A 17,788-nucleotide genomic window follows, 5' to 3' on the forward strand; every position below is an offset into this window, starting at 1 on the left:
GTCCCAGTAGCTGTTAAGACAGAGTAATTGCTCAGAGGTGGACCATTGGGAAGGATTTAAAGAGGATAAAGCGTTGCACTTCCCCCCATTGACATGTGGACTAAGTCATTCTGTACACACAAAGAGACTTAGGTCTAGGAGGGTTGGCTGCAGTCTTAGGCCCTAGTCCAGGGGATCACAAAAGGATCAAAGGCAATTGCTAATTAGTAACATCAACTCAATGCTGCCTAGAAATGTAGGAAGCCTGACTGGGAGACACGTTTCCACCTTAGGCAAATCACATTGCTTTTCCGAGCCCTGTTTTCTCGTAAGGCCCAGAGAGCCCATGGTGTTCGTGGGATCCTTTCTATGTAAAGAGCACCAGACAGGAACTATAAGACAGTGACGTCAACATGCCCAGAAGGACTTGAGCCCACGATCTCCAGTCTCCCATACATGTTCCTAGCTGTTTCAAGAACAAGACTTACAAGGCCATTTAACGGGTAAGGGAAAAAGATTAACCAACTTAAATTCTTTAGTCACTAGAGGCTCTTCCGAGGCCCTGCGCTAGCACTTCAGCTGAGGTTCTGGCTTCTGTATTTCAGAGAATCTCCACATACGATTATTTCTCTGATTATTTCTGACGGTTACCAGGTAATTTTTTAAGAAAAGATTTGTTTAAAGAATCTTGTGTGTAGTTCTGTGTGTGTGCGTGTGTGTGTGTGTGTGTGTGTGTGTGTGTGTGTGTGCACTTGTGCACAGGAGCCCATAGAGACCAGAAGAGAGCACTGGATCCTCTGGAGCTGGCGTTACAGGGGGCTGTGAGCTCCCCTGATGTGGGTGCTGGGAGCGAACTCCAGTCCTCTGTAAGAGCACCATATGCTCTTAACTGCTGAACATCTCCCTGGACCCCCACATCCAAGTAACTCTAGATGAAGAGTGCCAAGGGGCAAATCAAATAGTGCTAGGATTTAGGGTTACACCCTGAAAGTGGGGTCGATAGGTGGTTGTGAAATTCCTCTGTGAGAAAATGGCATTTGACACAGTCTGGGTGGAGAAGGTGGATCCCTCCACCAAGACCTAGAGGGAAAGCTTCCTAGCTTAAACAGAGGTCCTCGGGTCAGGGTGGTAGAGTGGGGCAAGGAATCAGGTTAGCAGAACAGAAACAGCAAGAGAGAGGGAGGAAGTGGGGTCCACAGGGCTGACATAGCTCGGTCTTGGAGGGCCTTTGACTTGTGGGTGGTGTAGGTAAAGAGGAGTGTGCTGTGTGTATGATGGCCTGTGCACAGGGGGTGGAAGACGGTGGAACATATATAATTCAGTGAGCCTGGGAAGAAGGGACTGTTACCAACACTTCACGGAGACCATCCCTCAGTTAGCTTTCAGCGTGGTGAGGGTAATGGTGGAATGCTGCTGGGTACTTGTGATTAGCTCCCTGTGACAACAATCCCCTCCTCTTCAGTTGGTTTAAGTTGATAACATACGCTATGGATCCTTCACTTGTCTTTTCTGTCTACTCAGCACTTATAATCAAAATGTTTCCTTTTTGTTATTAGCAACAGTATTCTTTCACTGAGCCATTCTCATGTAACGTGAGGATGGAAAGTCTCACCTTTAAAAAATATCTGGGTTATTTAAACTGGCTTTGTGAGGCCCCACCGCAAAGGAGACTGGGAGCTGGGAGGTTAAATTAGGCAGAGACATCCAGGAATCAGGCAGTAAAAGGAACTCCACTGAGCAGCCAGACAGGCCGTTCACGAGCAGCAGGCCTCAGGGAGCCCTACTCCACCCATGGTCTTAGCATAGAACTTTGCCACTTCCTCCTTGGGTTGCTCAGGGCTGGCTGGGTCCAGCCACATCTGGATGCAGCAGCTGTCCTCTCAATAGTTGCTGACCTTGCAGGAGTGACTCCAGATTTCCCTGCACAGGGCAGCAGGCAGAAGGATGTGGAAGTGGTGGCAGGTGGCTCCCACTGGGCACTCGTTAGGTCCCGACATCCAGTTCCTTGTGCCTGTTGTTTGCACAGGTGAAGGAGGTGCTACAGTCGTCCCACCAGCACTGATTGAAGTCTTGGCACAGGCGCATTTCAAAGATCTGTCTGCTCTTTGCACCAGCTCTGCTGGATCCAGGGTCCCAAGACGGGGGAACACGCATAGAGGCAGTGTCCCAGACGATGTGTCGTTACGTTCAGATGCTGTCTCTCTACAGTGGCCCCAGTTGAATCGGCACAGGTAGGAAATATCCTTGAGCTTCCTGGCTGGGGTTGGTGGATCAGCAGGGCTTCTTCCAGGGACTGCACTGCCCACGCAAGATTGTCCCTGGGGCTTGCTTTTCCTGTGGTCTTTGCCATCCATCAAACATTGAGAAATTCAGTCCTGGCCCAAGTAGTCCAGTCCTGGGCTGCGTACTCCATGTGGTCACCCAAACCAGAAGGAAAAGCAGCTGTGCTATCATAAGATGAGCATGTCAGGGGGCCAGGAAAATCAGGTTGGCCAGAGCACCACGTGATTCTTCAGTGCCAGATCCTGGGGGACAACAGAGCCTGGTGTGTGTGTGTGTGTGTGTGTGTGCGTGTGTGTGTGTGTAAGCTGTGTGTTATTTTGGGTCACATTTCTGAAGTCTCAGTAGAAATTTGGGAAGATTGTAGTCACTGTCCTGGTGAGTGTCGGAGGGACAGCAAGAAGAGAAGGATGAAGGCAGAGGGGGAGGAAGAGGAGGAGGAGGGAGTCCAGGCTTATTTTGCATTTGTTCTTTGAACTTGTGTTCCCTCGCCAAGTTACTGGTTCGGACCTTCTACTCTGCCCTGTAGGGACTTCACCAGGTGGAGAGCGTGGTGTGCCAGCAGAGTCTTGTTTCATTGCCACAGCATCTACCCAGGTCCAGCTTGCTGTCATTCTGGTGTAAAACTTTGAAATCTCTCATAATTATAGCATAAAGAATTTAGTACTGATAGTAAAAACAAAATTGCTTGAAATTTTCTCAGTTACTTACCTGTAATATGACCTGCTGGCAAAATGCAGAGCCCCTATAGCCTGTGTTTAACTGGATCTTTCTTCCAGGATCATTGGGAATATTAAGATGAGCTCCTGCTCATCTTCAAGACTCTCCCAAGCAGGTGTCGTCGTCTTTTCACGGGAAGCACCTCATCAAGAGAAATCTCGACTCTCCTCTGTAGGGAACCAGGTTCTGTTCCCCTGTCAGCTCTGGGCTGTTGTGCCATCCCTCAGAAACCCTCTGGCTCTCCTGCCTGGGACAGCACCCCTCCCACGTCCCCTCACCACCTCTCATACTCTATCCCACCCTGGCTCTCCTGCCTGGGACAGCACCCCCTCTCCCCTGCCCCCTCACCACCTCTCATACTCTATCCCACCCTGGCTCTCCTGCCTGGGGCAGCACCCCCGCTCCCCCCCCCCCCCACCCCCTCAACCCCAACCCCCCCTGGCCCCCCTGCCTGGGGCCGCCCCCCCCCCCGACCCCCTCACCCCCTCTCATACTCTATCCCCCCCTGGCTCTCCTGCCTGGGACCGCCCCCCCCCCCCGACCCCCTCACCACCTCTCATACTCTATCCCACCCTGGCTCTCCTGCCTGGGACAGCACCCCCCCCCGACCCCCTCACCACCTCTCATACTCTATCCTGCCCTGTACTTGCTTCTTTATGGTATTCTTACTACTCCCTGGGGCTACTGTAACAGATGAGCATGGTTTAGTGACTAAAGACAGAAGAAGTCTGATCTCACATGACCCGGGATGTCAGAAGTCCAAAATCAGTTTCTCTAAGCTGAGGTCATTTTTTGCCTCATTCAGTTTCTGGTGACTGTGGTCCTCTAAGCCTCTGTTCCTATGGTCATGGGGTCCTTCTCTGCTATATGATGTGTCATGTTGCCTACTGGCTTCTTCTTATGAGGATACATGCCATTGCATTCAAGGACCCAGAGTAAGTCAAGATAATCTCCCCTGTCCAAGTCCTTAATCACATCTGAAATCTCTCATAATATTGACTAGTTCCAGAGATTAGAATATGGACAGTTTGGGGTGGCTATATTTCAGCCTAATATCATACATAGTTAACATTTAAGATTGGTTAACATTTATTTGCTTTTATGTGTCTCTGTGTGTGGGGTGTATGCATGTGTGTACATGTGTGTGTGCAGATGTGCCAGAAAAAGATAGGAGTCCTCCTCCTTCACTTTCTGCCTTACTTCCTTGAGACAGGGTCTCTCACTGCACCTAGAGCTTGGCATTTTTCATATAGACTGGCAGCCAGCAACTCCAAATGCTCCTTCTATCCCTGCTCTCCCAGGTGCATGTAGCCATGACCAGCTTTTTGCATGGATGACGGGGATCCCAGCTCAGCTTGCACAGCCAGACATATGGACGTGTAATGGTTTATAAGTTTCTTTAATTTGTAAGATGATCATACATTTGCATATGCTGCTGTTCATATCACACATGCCAATAAACTGTATTAATCTATTGCTTTCTAAGGTAGCAATGGGATCCAGCCACTTGACGTTACATGGTTGCCATCTCATAGATGCTCAACTGGTACACACCCAGCAGGAAACAACACACAGACCTGGGTGCAGAATACTTAATGTATTAAACACCCCAGATGGAGGACCGTGCCGATAGGTCTTCTTTCTGTGTGCTGTTTTGTTGTTGTTTTGATATGAGATCTTGATATGTTAACTAGGTTGATCTTCAACTCCTGGGCTCAAGTGCTCCTCCTCCTGCTTCAGCTTCTGGGACTATAGGTGCTCACCACTGTTTATTTTGTGTCTGAGAATGATATCTCAGGAGAGTCTCTGTGCGGACACGACTTCTCATCCTTCATTGCAAAGGTTCATGTTGCAAGGGCTCTCACTTGTGTCCCTCATGCAGAAGTAGGAGAGCGGTCTAAAGAGATATGAATCCTAGAAGGAGGAACAAGTGCTTCCAAGTCAGATCAGTCTCACATGCCCCTCTCCACTCCTCAGTTGACTCATACTTGTAACCAAGTCTGTGGAATAATACCTCTATAAGTAATTTCCTTTTGTGTTAGTATCTTTCTGTCACTGTAACAAAATACCTCACACAGATAGCCTGAGGTAGGAAAGATTCGTTTTGGGTCACATTTCTGAAGTTCCAGATTGTGGTGGCTCCAGTTGCTCTTGGACTTGTGTTGAGGGGGTCCATCATGGCAGCAGGAGATGGGGCAGAAGGGACTGTTTACCTCATGATAGTCAGGAAGAAGAGAGAGCAGGGAATGGAGGAGAGAAGGGGGAGACGCAAGGGACAGAGAGAAGGGGAGTAAAGGTCTAACATTTTTAAGGCACACTGAAATCTTTAACTTTCTGCCAGTCTCTGCCTCTTAAAGATTCTAGCACCTCTCAATAGTGCCACAGGCTGCTGGCCAAGCACACGAGGCTTTGGGAGACATTTATAGTATGAACTATAACACCCTTCCTATAGCCTAGAGTTGTTAGCTAATGTTTGCAAAGCTCAGTTCCCATAAAGTTTATGTTTGAAAAACAGACATCTACTAGAACATCACTTCTGAAGTAGGAGTGTTTAACAGAAGCTGTGACTTCCGAGCATACATTCTGAAAGCATGCATGTATTCAAGGGTTGAGATGGTACAACTGTCCCAGATCATCTGTAAGTTTTGTGAGAAAAACGCTATATTGAGAATAACAAGTATGTAGGAAAAGACTATTGGGATTCAGGAAACCTACATAGATTTTATTAATAACTACACATCTAAAAACCAAGCTGTCAGTTCATTTTGTCAGAAGTTTGTATTCAGGGACTTCTGCACATGGTGGAGAGATGCCACCATACGGTGGGGCCTGAACAAAGACAGTTGGCATCAGTTACAATCAAGAGTGAGCCCTGTCTGTTCTGAGAACTCATTCCTTGGAAAGTTCCCCCAAACAAAGCCTTGCTTTCTGTTTACTGAGACAGTCCATTCAGCATGATGTGGGAAAGGAATGAAGAGCTTGTCTTATCAGGGAAGGATTTTCCCTCTCTGACCCCTACTGACTCAGAACAGCACACACAACCACAAACAGATGTTATCACCTGTTGTTTGCAACATAAACTGAGACAATTCGTTGCTTCCAACTCGTTGCTTCCAACTCTATTTGCTGCTTTCAGCAATGATATATTCACAATGCACACACACACGCACACACATACATACACAAAACCACACACACACTATTCTGGGTCAGGGGAAAGGAAGGGTCATGAGAGATTAGAGCTATATGTTTAGTTTACTAGAGGAGCCTAAGATCTTGTAAGTTTGTTTACATTGTAAACAAGCTGAGAGTGTTAAATATATCTCAAAATCCGTATTAACTTTGGTTACAAGGTTAGGTAAGGTTCCCAGTTGTATCAGAAGGTATTCCCAGAAAAATCATTCCCACACTGTGGGAATGCTAGATTTGGTAACAAACAAACAAAAGCTTTCTTTCCCCAAAGACTTTCGGGTTCAATAATACACAAAATACAACCAAATAATCTTCAAAGTGCTGTGATTAATGGTTGTGCTGGAAGATGATGTTGTCTATCATCTTCTAGTCTAACCCCCATTAATGGGAAGAACCTTCTAGAACTTTAGTGCAGCAGCTGTGGATGAGAACCTTTAAAGGGACCCCTCTGATCTCTACCTTTCCCTTCATCACACCTTCTCCTAATAATGGATAGTGGTCAAGTCTAGATTTAAATAAAGGGACTATGTCAAAGGCCATGGGATTTATGTGATCATGTTTATGTGATTACATAGGGATGGACCAGTCAACTTTCTGGAGACTCTCTCCTTTACTAGCTTTGAATAAACTACTATCCATTCTGTGACCACAAGAGTGTCATGGTCCTGATTCCTGTGAGCATGGAGAGACCTCCAGATGAGAACCCACCTCTGAGGAGAACTGGTCAACATCTTCATTGCTGTCTTATGGGACTGTGTTCTTAATCCTTGAAATGGTGATATGGGATAGGAAGCTAGTTCAGTAGGTAAAAAGCCTTCTACACAAGCTAGAAGACCCGAGTTCAGATCCCAGACCCCATGTAAAAGCTGGGCATGGTGGCATGTACTTGTAACCCCAGTGCTTAGGAGTGGGGTGGAACAGAGAAAGGTGGATCTCTGGACCTTGCTGGACAGCTAGGTTAGCCTAATTGGCAAACTCCACGTTCAATGAGAGATTCTGTCTCAAAAACTAAGGTGATAGAGGAAGACACTTGACATTGGCCTCTGGCCTTCACATCCATTTGCACAGTCCTCCCTCACATGCAAACATGTACCCCTATAAACATGTATACATGCATACATGTACCAAGTTGTGAGATGATAAGTGTGTATTGGTTTAAGCTGCTAAACTTGTATTAATTCATTACACAGCAATAAAAACCTAGTACGTTCTCCAAATTCACCTCTTGGACCTCTCCTTGTCCCCCCACACCAAGTCTGGTTTAGCCTTAACTCTCACCACTGGACAGGGAGACAATCAAGAAGCAGACCATGGGGTATGAGAGGAACACATGGAGCTTCTCCAGGCTAAAGAGTTCTCCTGATCCCAGAATCCCTGGGCACCTTCTGAAGTTTTCTCATTGTTGTGACCAAGTACCTGACAAGAGGCAACTTTAGACAGGAAAAGTTCATTATGGATCAAAGTCCATGGGATACAGTGCACGATAGAGGGAAAGGCATGGTGGTGGGACCAGATCTTGTTATGGTGGCAGGAGATAGTGTTAGAGTAACAAAACGCTCCATAAATTTAACTAGTCAAGACTATGAAATCCCTAGTCTATCTGTTGGAGGACCCACCTTTCCAGTCTCACTGGTCAATCACCTGGTGATAGAATCACCCAAGGAAGGCAGGTTCACCTTGTTATGCTAAATAGATAAGCAGAATACCTGGTGTGTTAATGAGGTAGCGAATTTTTCCTGCCTGGAATCCTGCCTTGCAGTGCAGAACTTCTGACCAGCCACAGCCATGTAGTCTGTAAGTCTGTTGCCTTTCTGAATCATTCAGAAATGCATAATTTTCCCTTGTCTTCTTCATGCCTTTCTTATTAAGCATGCTTTCTTTAAGGCTTTGGGCTGCCCCAGGCATCTTGTGTTTCTTCACTGTTTTCTCTAAAGCTTCCTCCTCCCAGCCATGTGGCTGCCGGTCAGCCCTGTGTCTGACCCCCACGCGGGCTCTAACCCTGCCGGGCTCCTCGGCTTTCTTTCCTTCTTCCCACCATTCACCTCCTCAAGGCGGCTGCCAAGAGGACCAGCTCGCCTGCCCTCAGGACTTTTCTAAGATTCTAATAAACTTGTAAACGCTTCTGTTTGGGTCCATTCTTAAATTCTTTTGTGAATGAGACTAAGAACCCTCTAGGAGACCCTCTCTGTCCCCATTTCAACTGCTTGCCCACATCTAGGTGGGTTGGGGGAGCGGAGAAAGAGGAATGTTGGTGCTCAGCTGACTGTCTCGGTTTTCTGCTTTTATTCAGTCCTGGACCCCAGGTGTGGAGCCGGTGCTGTTCCACCCACATTCGGATGGGTCTTCCCCCCTTAGTTAAATCTCTCTTGAATCACCCTCACAGACACACTTGAAGGTGTGTCTCACCAATACCCTAGGTGTTTTTAGTGGGTTTTTAAAAAAGATTTATTTTATTTAATTATGTGTTTGCATGGGTTGGGGCAGGAGTATGTGCACATGAGCACGGGTGCCCACGGAGGCCGGGGGCATCAGATCCCCTCAGAGGTGGAGTTACAGGAAGTTGTGAGCCACTTGAATTAGGTGCTGGGAACTGAACTTGGGTTCCCTGCAAGGGCAGTACACCCCTTTAACCCCTGAGCCCTCTCTGCAGCCCCACTAGGTATTTCTTAATCCAATTAAGTTATGTATGCATGAAGGAATAACACATTTTAGATCTCTGGACTCTAATTCTCCTCTGGGTGAGGTGAGAAAAACTGACTTAATTCTTTGCAACTGGAGCCCATTTCCCAGTTCTTATGTCCTGTACAGGGTGAGTAAATGCCTAGGCTGCCCCTCCCTGTGCCACTGGGTCTTCTCACACACCCCACTCCCCATCTCTCCTCTAACCAAGAACTGCTATTTCTGAAACTTTCTTCTGATTTTCTCTGCCACTTTCAAAATTTCTGGAGATAAGGGGAATGAATACATTACTGGCTCTTAGAAAGTAAGCTTCAGAGATGATTCAAACAAAAGCCTGCTGAGCTGAGACCATGGGTCCTTCCAGGAGCCAGCATTTGATAGGCAAATGAGGTTTTCAGGGGGTGGGTGATGTGCCTCAGGCACACAGGCAGCTGGACTGACTCCGGTAACTACTTTATTCAAATTATCTATTTCTGCTATTGTCTGTGATCTAACGTTGTTCTCACTGACACATTTTCAGTAAATACGTGAGAGAAATGTATTGTTGTCCCACAACTGTGTCACTTTAACAGCACCCATCTCGAGGTCTCCGTATTACACTCTTCCTCGGTGCTGCTAGTTTTTAAACAGTTTAAGAGAGGTAGGAAAGAAGAGCTTATTCCCTAGCCCACGGTGTGCTTATTACTATTCAACTCAGGGATGTTTTCAGGCCCGTGGCATCCACTCTTCTCATCCAGCTTCGCTGTGGTCGGGTACCTATTGCTCCACGTCTTCCTTCCTCATATACTTCTCAGTGACTTCCTCCTTCACTCTGTTCAGGGCTGTACCTGCTTGCCCAACAGGTAGTAAGCAACCACCCCGACTCAGGCAGTGAGAATCAAGATACTGTCCCTGTCCTTCAGTGATTTACAAAGCCCAGGGACAGATAGGCAAGGCCCCCAATGCAGTTAAAGCCATGTGCATCCAGTTCCTACCATAGCCAAGCGGGCCGCACTTGCGATCACAGGCACACTCCTGGTCACTGCCTGACATCTTAGAATTTCCATTTCAGCAAACAGCAGCACCATCTATCCGGTTACTCAGATCTGAGCCCAGGGGCCGGATTCCCTTCTCCTGTTACTCAGGGAGTCCCTCAGTCTTGTCCGTTCTGGGTCTTTATGGTCCTATGACCAGGCTTGGGTGTATCCATGTACCCTCGGCTGTGATTATTGTCTTCTGAACTGGTTTTCGACATCTTCGTGTTCTTCCAGTCTGTTTTGCAGAAGTCATTGTTATCTGTTTAAATACTAGCTTGGCTAAGGCATCTTACCTAACCTTCTGTGGTTCTTGCTGTCCAGGACGGGTCCTAATCTCATACTTTGGCACCTGGTTCACAGGACTTTCTCCTCTCTTCTCTCTTTCCCTGTAGAGCTAACTGCATGGAGAGCCTTGAACACTAGGGCACAGATGTTGTTCTCCTGGTCCTCTGGGGATGTGGTCCCTCTGCCTCCAGCCTCATCAGACTATATATCATCTCTTCACAGGGATCGGGCCCTGATCATCCACTTTTCTGTGCAATAAGATAATTGCCGAAACCCCTGAGCACAGTCCCAGGGCACAGCCGACACTCTTCCTATTTCCTCAACATCAACAGAATGTGATAGTACCAGCCGTAGGCTAACTAGGAAGGGTGTAGGACCCCACCAAGAACGGAGGAAGGCTGGGGCCATTTACCCTGAGGCTCGTTGGAAGGAAAACTCAAGACTCACTGTCAAGACGTATGCTGGTCTTGTGTTTCTCCTGTGCAGCTGGCTGAATTCCTGAGGCCAAGGCCACATACTACCTGTATCCCTCCCCCTGGGCCAAGAGGGAGTTCAGTGAGGCCCTCTAGTGGTGAGTTCTCCAATGCTCCAAGCCATAGCCTCCTTTAGAGGCCCTCTAAAGGTGTCCCAGATGCCAGAAAACATTCCTGTAGATCTCTCTCACAGGGTCTGTCACCGAACCTGGAGCTCACTGATTCTGCTGGAGGTTGGCCCGCAATCTCCAGGGATCCTCCTGTCTCCAGCTCCCCAGTGCTGGGATTAGAGGCATTCCCTGGTGCCCAGCTTTCTACACGGATGCTGAGAATCTGAACTTATATCCTCCTGCTTCTGCAGCTGGTACTTCACTGACCCCCAGATTATCTACTCAGCATGAGCCCAGTGCTGCTACTAAGCAGGTACGGGGTTCTGCCTGAGGAGGAAGACCTGTCCCAGCAGCTCCCTCCCTGTCTGTGTTGGCTTTGAGGTAACTCATGCTTCTAGGAAACCCAAATGAGTTTGTTGCAAAGGAGGCTTTGCAGCTGAAGGAATTGGGCTGCTGCTTAGTGGTTGACTTGGGGTTCTGCATCTCTAGAGGCTAAATTTGGAAACTTTATCCTGGAGGTACAATTTCCAGTGTCAGTTTCCTTAGGAGCAGTGCTCAGTTTTCATTCAAGGAGAACAGCAGCTAGTTGCCAGGTGCCCCCTGTAAGATGGCAGAATTCAGGGTTCCGCGTCCCATGCTACTCAGGCAGCTTTGGGACCTGAACACGAACGCTGGGGCCCTTGTTCCTTTCTGCTTAGCTCCCTCTCCACCTCCTGGGGACACAGGGCCAGCTTCTAATGTCCCTTTCCAGGCTGATGCACGGCTACTGTTTGAGAACTAGTGCAGCTGTGCAGACCCAACCCGTAACCAGCAGGTGGTGGAGAGTGCCAGCTTGTTCCCAGCTTCTGTTTCCTTCCCTAAGTGACGGGCACTCAGCCACCTGCTTCCGTGACCTGTCTGCTTTTCCTTCTTTCTAATTTTCCTTTATCTTATTTTATTTTTCAGGCTTAAGGCAGGATTTTATTTCCATAATGAACCAATCTCCACGAAACACATTTTTAATAGCAAATACACTTTACTTGCTTTTGGCACATACCTCACAAAGGCAGGCAGACCTCGGCACTTACTGACAAGATTTAAAAAGAACTAAACACTCAGAGGACAGGCTATATCCACAGCCTCAAGGCCCCTCAACAAGCAGTTATGACGCAATCTGAAGTTCCAATAGAAGTTGCAGAATCCATCACTGGACAAATCGGTTATTTTCTCCCAGACATACTAGGCCTGTGAATCTGACCCAACCTAGGCTCTCCTAGTCTGAACCTGACAATTGAGGCTGTAGAAGAGCATGACTGTGTAGCAAGCCTGTGTCCGCACACCCTCTCCTAACAGCTAAGAGGCCTTTCCACGAGATTCCACTCACAGCAGCACTGTGGTCAGTGCAGAGGCATGCTGGGAGTGTGAGCTCTGACCCTTGAATTGCCAGTGTTGTGATTCACACAGCTGGTTAGTAAGGAACAGAGTGAGTAGTTTAATCTAATAATTTGCAAATTAATAAGGAAAATAATATACCAACATAATATTTTGCTGTACAAGATGATAATCTTGAGAAAAAAATTATACATGTATCATGTGGAAATTTCCTACTTCATATTCTGCAAGGTATCCGACAATATACAAAGAACACCCAGTTCCAGGTGGTGGTGGTTGCTTCATATTATGATTCATTTACAAAATTTCACCATAAAATAAGAACCACCTTATTAAAAACAAGAATCCGTATTGGTCCCGTGAAGGTATTTTTCTAGTATCAGTAGCTGCTTTTGACTCCTTCGCAACCAGTCCAGCTGGTTAAGCGAAAGCAAGGCTGGCTTTTTCCAGAGGAGTCACGTGTAGCACAAAGGGCCAGCCTGGTGGTCCCTTTGTAAAGGACGGCACGGCTGGAAGGCCTCACAAATGGCTCTCATATGCCTTATACAGGTTGGTAGGACTGCTGAGTCCTCTGCCATTGCATAGGACTGCTGGCTCCTTCACTGCCCCGTCGATCGAAGTAGGGTGCTGCAGACCTAGAACTAGAAACTACACAGGCTCTGGAGTCAGATTTTAGTCACCCACAGCCAGCTGGGAGCCTTGGGGCTGAGGTGTCTTTAGCTTTTATTTTATTTTATTTTATTTTATTTTTTGGTCTTTTTGAGACAGGGTCTCCCTGTAGCCCCAGCTGTCCTGGAACTCACTATGTAGGCTGCTTTATTTTATTTTAAACACAGCAAGAAAGAGAGGGTTTACAAATGGTGCCATCAAATGATACAGATATATGCAAAAATAAAATAAGAAAGGCTTAATGAGAACTGGAGAATAACGGAGCATCAAGAGCTTGTGTTCTGGAGGACTAGGGTCTAGATATTAACCCCAGGTCTCTGGGTTTGGGATGTGGACTAGGAGAATTCTATAGCCTTCTTTCAGTTTGCTGTCCCATCTATACAATAGCAATATAATTGTATTAGTTGAGATACTTTGCTGTAAGTAAATGAAAGCAGTTTTAATTCAGGTTGTAATTAAGAGAGGGGAGGGAGGAACTAACGTGAGGGCACTGAGATAGCTTTTGTACAGATTCGTTAAGGGTGAAATTAGGTAATGCCGTGTAGAAAGTGCTGGAAATGTTGGCTGTTATACATCATTAACATTTTATTATTGGTTTGTTCTGTGTGTGTGTGTGTTTGTGTGTGTGTGTGTGTGTGCGCGCGCGCGCGTGCAGGTGCATGCTTGCATGTGGGGGCCAGAGGTTGACCTCAGGTGTCATTTCTCAGGAACCACCCACCATATTTTGGAGGTAGGGTTTCTCACTGGGACTAGGTGAAGCAGGATGAGCACTGAGCCCCAGGATCTTCCCAACTACACCTCCCTCCCCCAGACAGGGACTGTAGATGCATACCACCATGCCTGGCTTTTTATGTGGGTGCTGGGGGCTTGAACTCAGAGCCTCATGCTTGTGTAAGCAAGAACTTTAATGACTGAGCCATCTCCCCAGCTCTAATCTTTGTCCTTTATTACCTGTAGCTATGGTTTGCTATGAATCCAACACTAACTTTGATGTTATACATTCTTTTAATTTTTGATAATTGGTCTCTAGAACATATGATCGGCTCTTTATTTTTCGTTCGATCAGCTATTTCTAAAAGGAGTGTGGTCATGTGGAACAAACTTGGCCTCTAGCTTCTTAATTTAGCTTGAGCTACGGACAGGGCACATTAATTATATAATAAGGGTAAACAAAACTAGATTGAATTTACCTCTGAATCCTTATTTGCTTTCTAAGGCCATTTACAATATTATATAAGAGGTATTTAATTTTCAGTAGCATGTAAGAGGTATCAAATGCGTTCTGGCTCAGTGACTCATCTTTTCTATCATCTTTAGTCAGTGGCCTTGTCCGAAATGATGCAACCTTTACCGAGCACCTAGTGGAAAGCACTGAGCACACAGAAAGAGAGCCTGCTGCCATGATGCTTGCTTCCCGGAGGCATGGCACAAGAGGCCAGGGCCTACGAACAGTGGGTGCGCAGAAGAGAAGAAATATAGTCTGCCAAGGAGGGCAGTGGAAGGGTCTAGTGGAGAGGATGTGGAGAAAAGGTGGTGTTGACTTCTGTTTTGATGACAGGAGTTCCCGAGGTGGCACATGGAAAACCGTAGGCGCACAGACCTTCAAATTGGTGCCGTGTGTCTTACGCCTTGTTTCCACGTTCATGAAGTGGGAGGGGAGCGTCCTAGTTTGTTTTCTACGACGTGATACATATCATGACCCAAACCAACTTGGGGAGGAAAGGGTTTATTTCAGCTTACAGTACATGTAGAGAAGCCAGAGCAGGAGTTTAAACAGGAATCTGGTGGCAGAAATGAAGTATAGACCATGGAGGATTGCTGCTTTTTGGCTTGCCCCTCTGGTCTGTGCTCAGCCTGCTTTCTTATACAACCCAGGCCCACCTGCCCAGGGGTAGCACCAACCACAGTGGGCTGGGCCCTCCCACATCACTCAACAATCAAGAAGATGCCTCATAGACATGGCCTCAGGTCAGTCTGATAGAGGAAATTCCCTAATTGAGGTCCCCTCTTTCTAGGTGTCAAGTTACCACCTAGCATCTGTGCTGACGCTATCCAGCACAGAATTCACTTTCTGATGGTGGTGTGGAGGGCCTTTGAAGGTGGTCATCAGAGCCAGGGGATCAAGTGGGAAGTTATTCGTGGAGAGGGCTTGACCTGGGCAGTGAAATATGGGGTAGATCTGAAATGGGAAACTTGGGCCCATTGGGTGTCAATAGAGGAAGGGCAGAGTTGTTACTGTGAGGAGGATCCTCACTTGCCTGCATGCACAGTGTCTTGCTCTGATGGAGTACCCAAGGGCTGGGATTGGTAAGAGCTCCATGGTACACTGAGGAAGCTGTCGATAGCCAGCAGGAAGTGTGTGGAGATATGAGGATCTGGAAGTCATAGGCATCTGTCTGAGGTTGCTTGGGAAGAGCCAGGCATAGACCTAGACCCATGGATAGAAAGAGCACTTGTTCTTTGGGTGTGACCTTACACCCAAAGTCTCCTTACACCCAGGGCCCTGACTTGGTCTTGCTGGTTACCCACCTGGGCCTCTAGTTCTGTCCTGAGCTTCACCGTAGTGGCTGTTGCCCTGACCCTGATGTCTCAGGGGTGACTGACGGCCGCTTCCTCATTCTAAATGTGCCTCAGTACTCAGCGTACACTGCCCACTTCAGGTAGGCCAGGCAGCTCACGCTGGGACTCCCTGTTGCTGATGGTCACTCTGGCCTATGTGTCCTGCACTCTGTGGCGACACCCTTGGAAGCCGCGATGTGCTTGTGCTGAGAGTGCCTTCTTCTCTCTTGTGGGAGGTTCCCTACAAGCCAGTCTTTGTAGCTGACATTCACTTTGGTCCAGAGGAGACTGGGAAGCGATTTGACTTTAAATAAATAAATAAATAAAAATTTCCAGGGTTCTCTGCAGTGGGACAGTTTGAGAGTTTGTCTGAGCAATTTAAAGAAGAGAAGACAGCTTTTCAATCAACAATTTCTCTGGGCTTTCAGAAGGCAAACAGGTGTGAAGGCTCAATAAATCAAACATGAAGGTGTTGCCCCCAAGTGGCACAAAAGAGATCAGATTCCAAATATCACTTTCTGTTAATGGCCCTTTTGACGACTTATGTCATTTTAAAAATGACATCGGGGATGGAGATCTGGCTCAGCAGTTAAGAGTGCTTGCTGTTCCTGCAGAGGACCCAGGTTCAGTTCCCAGCACCCACACGGTGGCTCATAACTGGCTGTAATTGCAGTCCCAGGGGGATCCAATGCCCTCTTTTGGTATCTGTTGGCACCTGCACGTTACACATGTACATAGATGCAGGCAAAATAGTCATACACAGAAAATAATATATATTTTTTTTAATTTAAAAATTATGTCAGTGGGCTGCTGGGTTTGTTATTTGGGGCACTCATTTCTATAGTGATTTTTAATTGAGTGTTTACTCCTTCCCAATTAGTGTGGCCCCACACATGCTACCAGATTGTCCCACCCTCCCCAGCACCAACTTCAGAGGTCTTTATCAGGAGTCAAGTGTGGGGACTTGAGCAGTTTTGATCTTCATCCATCACACATGCCCCCCCGCCCCCCGGGCACCTTTACCTCTTCTCGGGGGTGTGTGTGGTTCTGGGTAGCAGCCTTAGATCTTATTTTACCCTCTTTGGAAGGCAATTCCTTTTTGGAAGACAGCATGCCAGCCTGGAAGATAGGAGAATTGAGTTCTAATCTTAGTGCTTGGGTGATCTTGGCTAAGATCCCTCACTTGGCCTGGTTTCCCACTCAGGACAGGATAGGAGGTGGCTGACGTGCCTCGGAGATAATGCACCGCTCATCTGGGTTCACCCCCTGCCCATTCCGCCCATCCTCCCATGGTCCTTTCCCACTGCGGGGGAACCCACAGCCAGCCCCCAGGTCCTGTTGCCCCAGAAGCCACGTCTCACAGAAGACACCCTCACTCTTCTCCCAGCCTTTGCTTTGTTGGGCCAGAACGGGATTTGTGACACAGGAGTGGCTCTGTGAAGACGTAAAGAGAATAGGTTGAATTCTCTTCCCTTTGTGAGGTGAAGCGGCGGCAGAGAGTTACAATAAATAGTCCCCAAAAGACCATCTTAGTTAACACTAAGGATGGAAAAGTGCGACTTCAGAAAGCTCAACTTCTGTGCTGTTCTTGGTGTTCTTTACTGTTTGATGCTCTTTACTTCTGTGCTGTTCTTTAGTGTTCTTTACTGTTTAATGCTCTATCTATGCAACAATCTTGTGTCCACAGAAAATCGATCTTGACTAGGCTAGAGGAGGGAAAGAGTCTGACTGTGAATGGAAGAGATAAATTCACATCCACGCTGTTTCCATCTCACACCATTGTCCTCTAACTGGTCGTGTCTGCTCTAGCGTGGTCCCCTCCTTGGCTGGGTTCCTGTGGTACACTCAGAGAACTTGGAGTACAAATCCCCAAACTACCACATCTCTCCCATGTGGCACTGAACAAATGACTTCAACCTCTCTTGGCCTCAGTTACCAGGTTCAAACAATTGGAATAATTCCTGCTATCTGTTCTTACAGGGTTGTGTTGGTAATTACCAAGGCTTGCTCTGCTGGGTACTCGGCTTGAAATGGGAATACACCTGGAGGTGCAGGGTTCTTCCTCACACCTCTGTTCCTTCGGTGTGGGGTTTTACAGCTGGTGAATAGTTTGGAACTCTGTAGAAGAACCGGGGGGGACAGGGAGCCTGCCCATGCTCACAGCTCATCTATATGGAAGCACACCTGGAATTTCCCTTCTTTGGCTCTTGCCAGAGTTAATTTTGTATTATATTCTCTCTTTCTCTCTCTCTCTCTCTCTCTCTCTCTCTCTCTCTCTCTCTCTCTCTCCCTTTCTCCCCCTTTCTCTCTCTGTGTGTGTGTGCATGCATGTATATGGATGCCAGTGTGTGACCATGTATATATATTTTTATTTATGTCAACATCTACAAAATTGCCACTAGCTGATTATCGCACCATAGCTTAATGAGAGAGAAGCACCCCCCCACCCCCCCCA

At 47.3% G+C, this 17,788-nt stretch overlaps 1 pseudogene; it reads right to left on the reverse strand.

Annotated features, from left to right (window-relative positions):
• Positions 1-1,733: 1,733 nt before the first annotated feature.
• LOC103738633 lies at positions 1,734-2,340 on the reverse strand (annotated as a pseudogene).
• Positions 2,341-17,788: the final 15,448 nt, after the last annotated feature.

The sequence above is a fragment of the Nannospalax galili genome, unplaced genomic scaffold (genome assembly GCF_000622305.1).
Source record: "Nannospalax galili isolate Female #2095 unplaced genomic scaffold, S.galili_v1.0 scaffold1579, whole genome shotgun sequence".
In the NCBI taxonomy this organism is placed as follows: Eukaryota; Metazoa; Chordata; class Mammalia; order Rodentia; family Spalacidae; genus Nannospalax; species Nannospalax galili.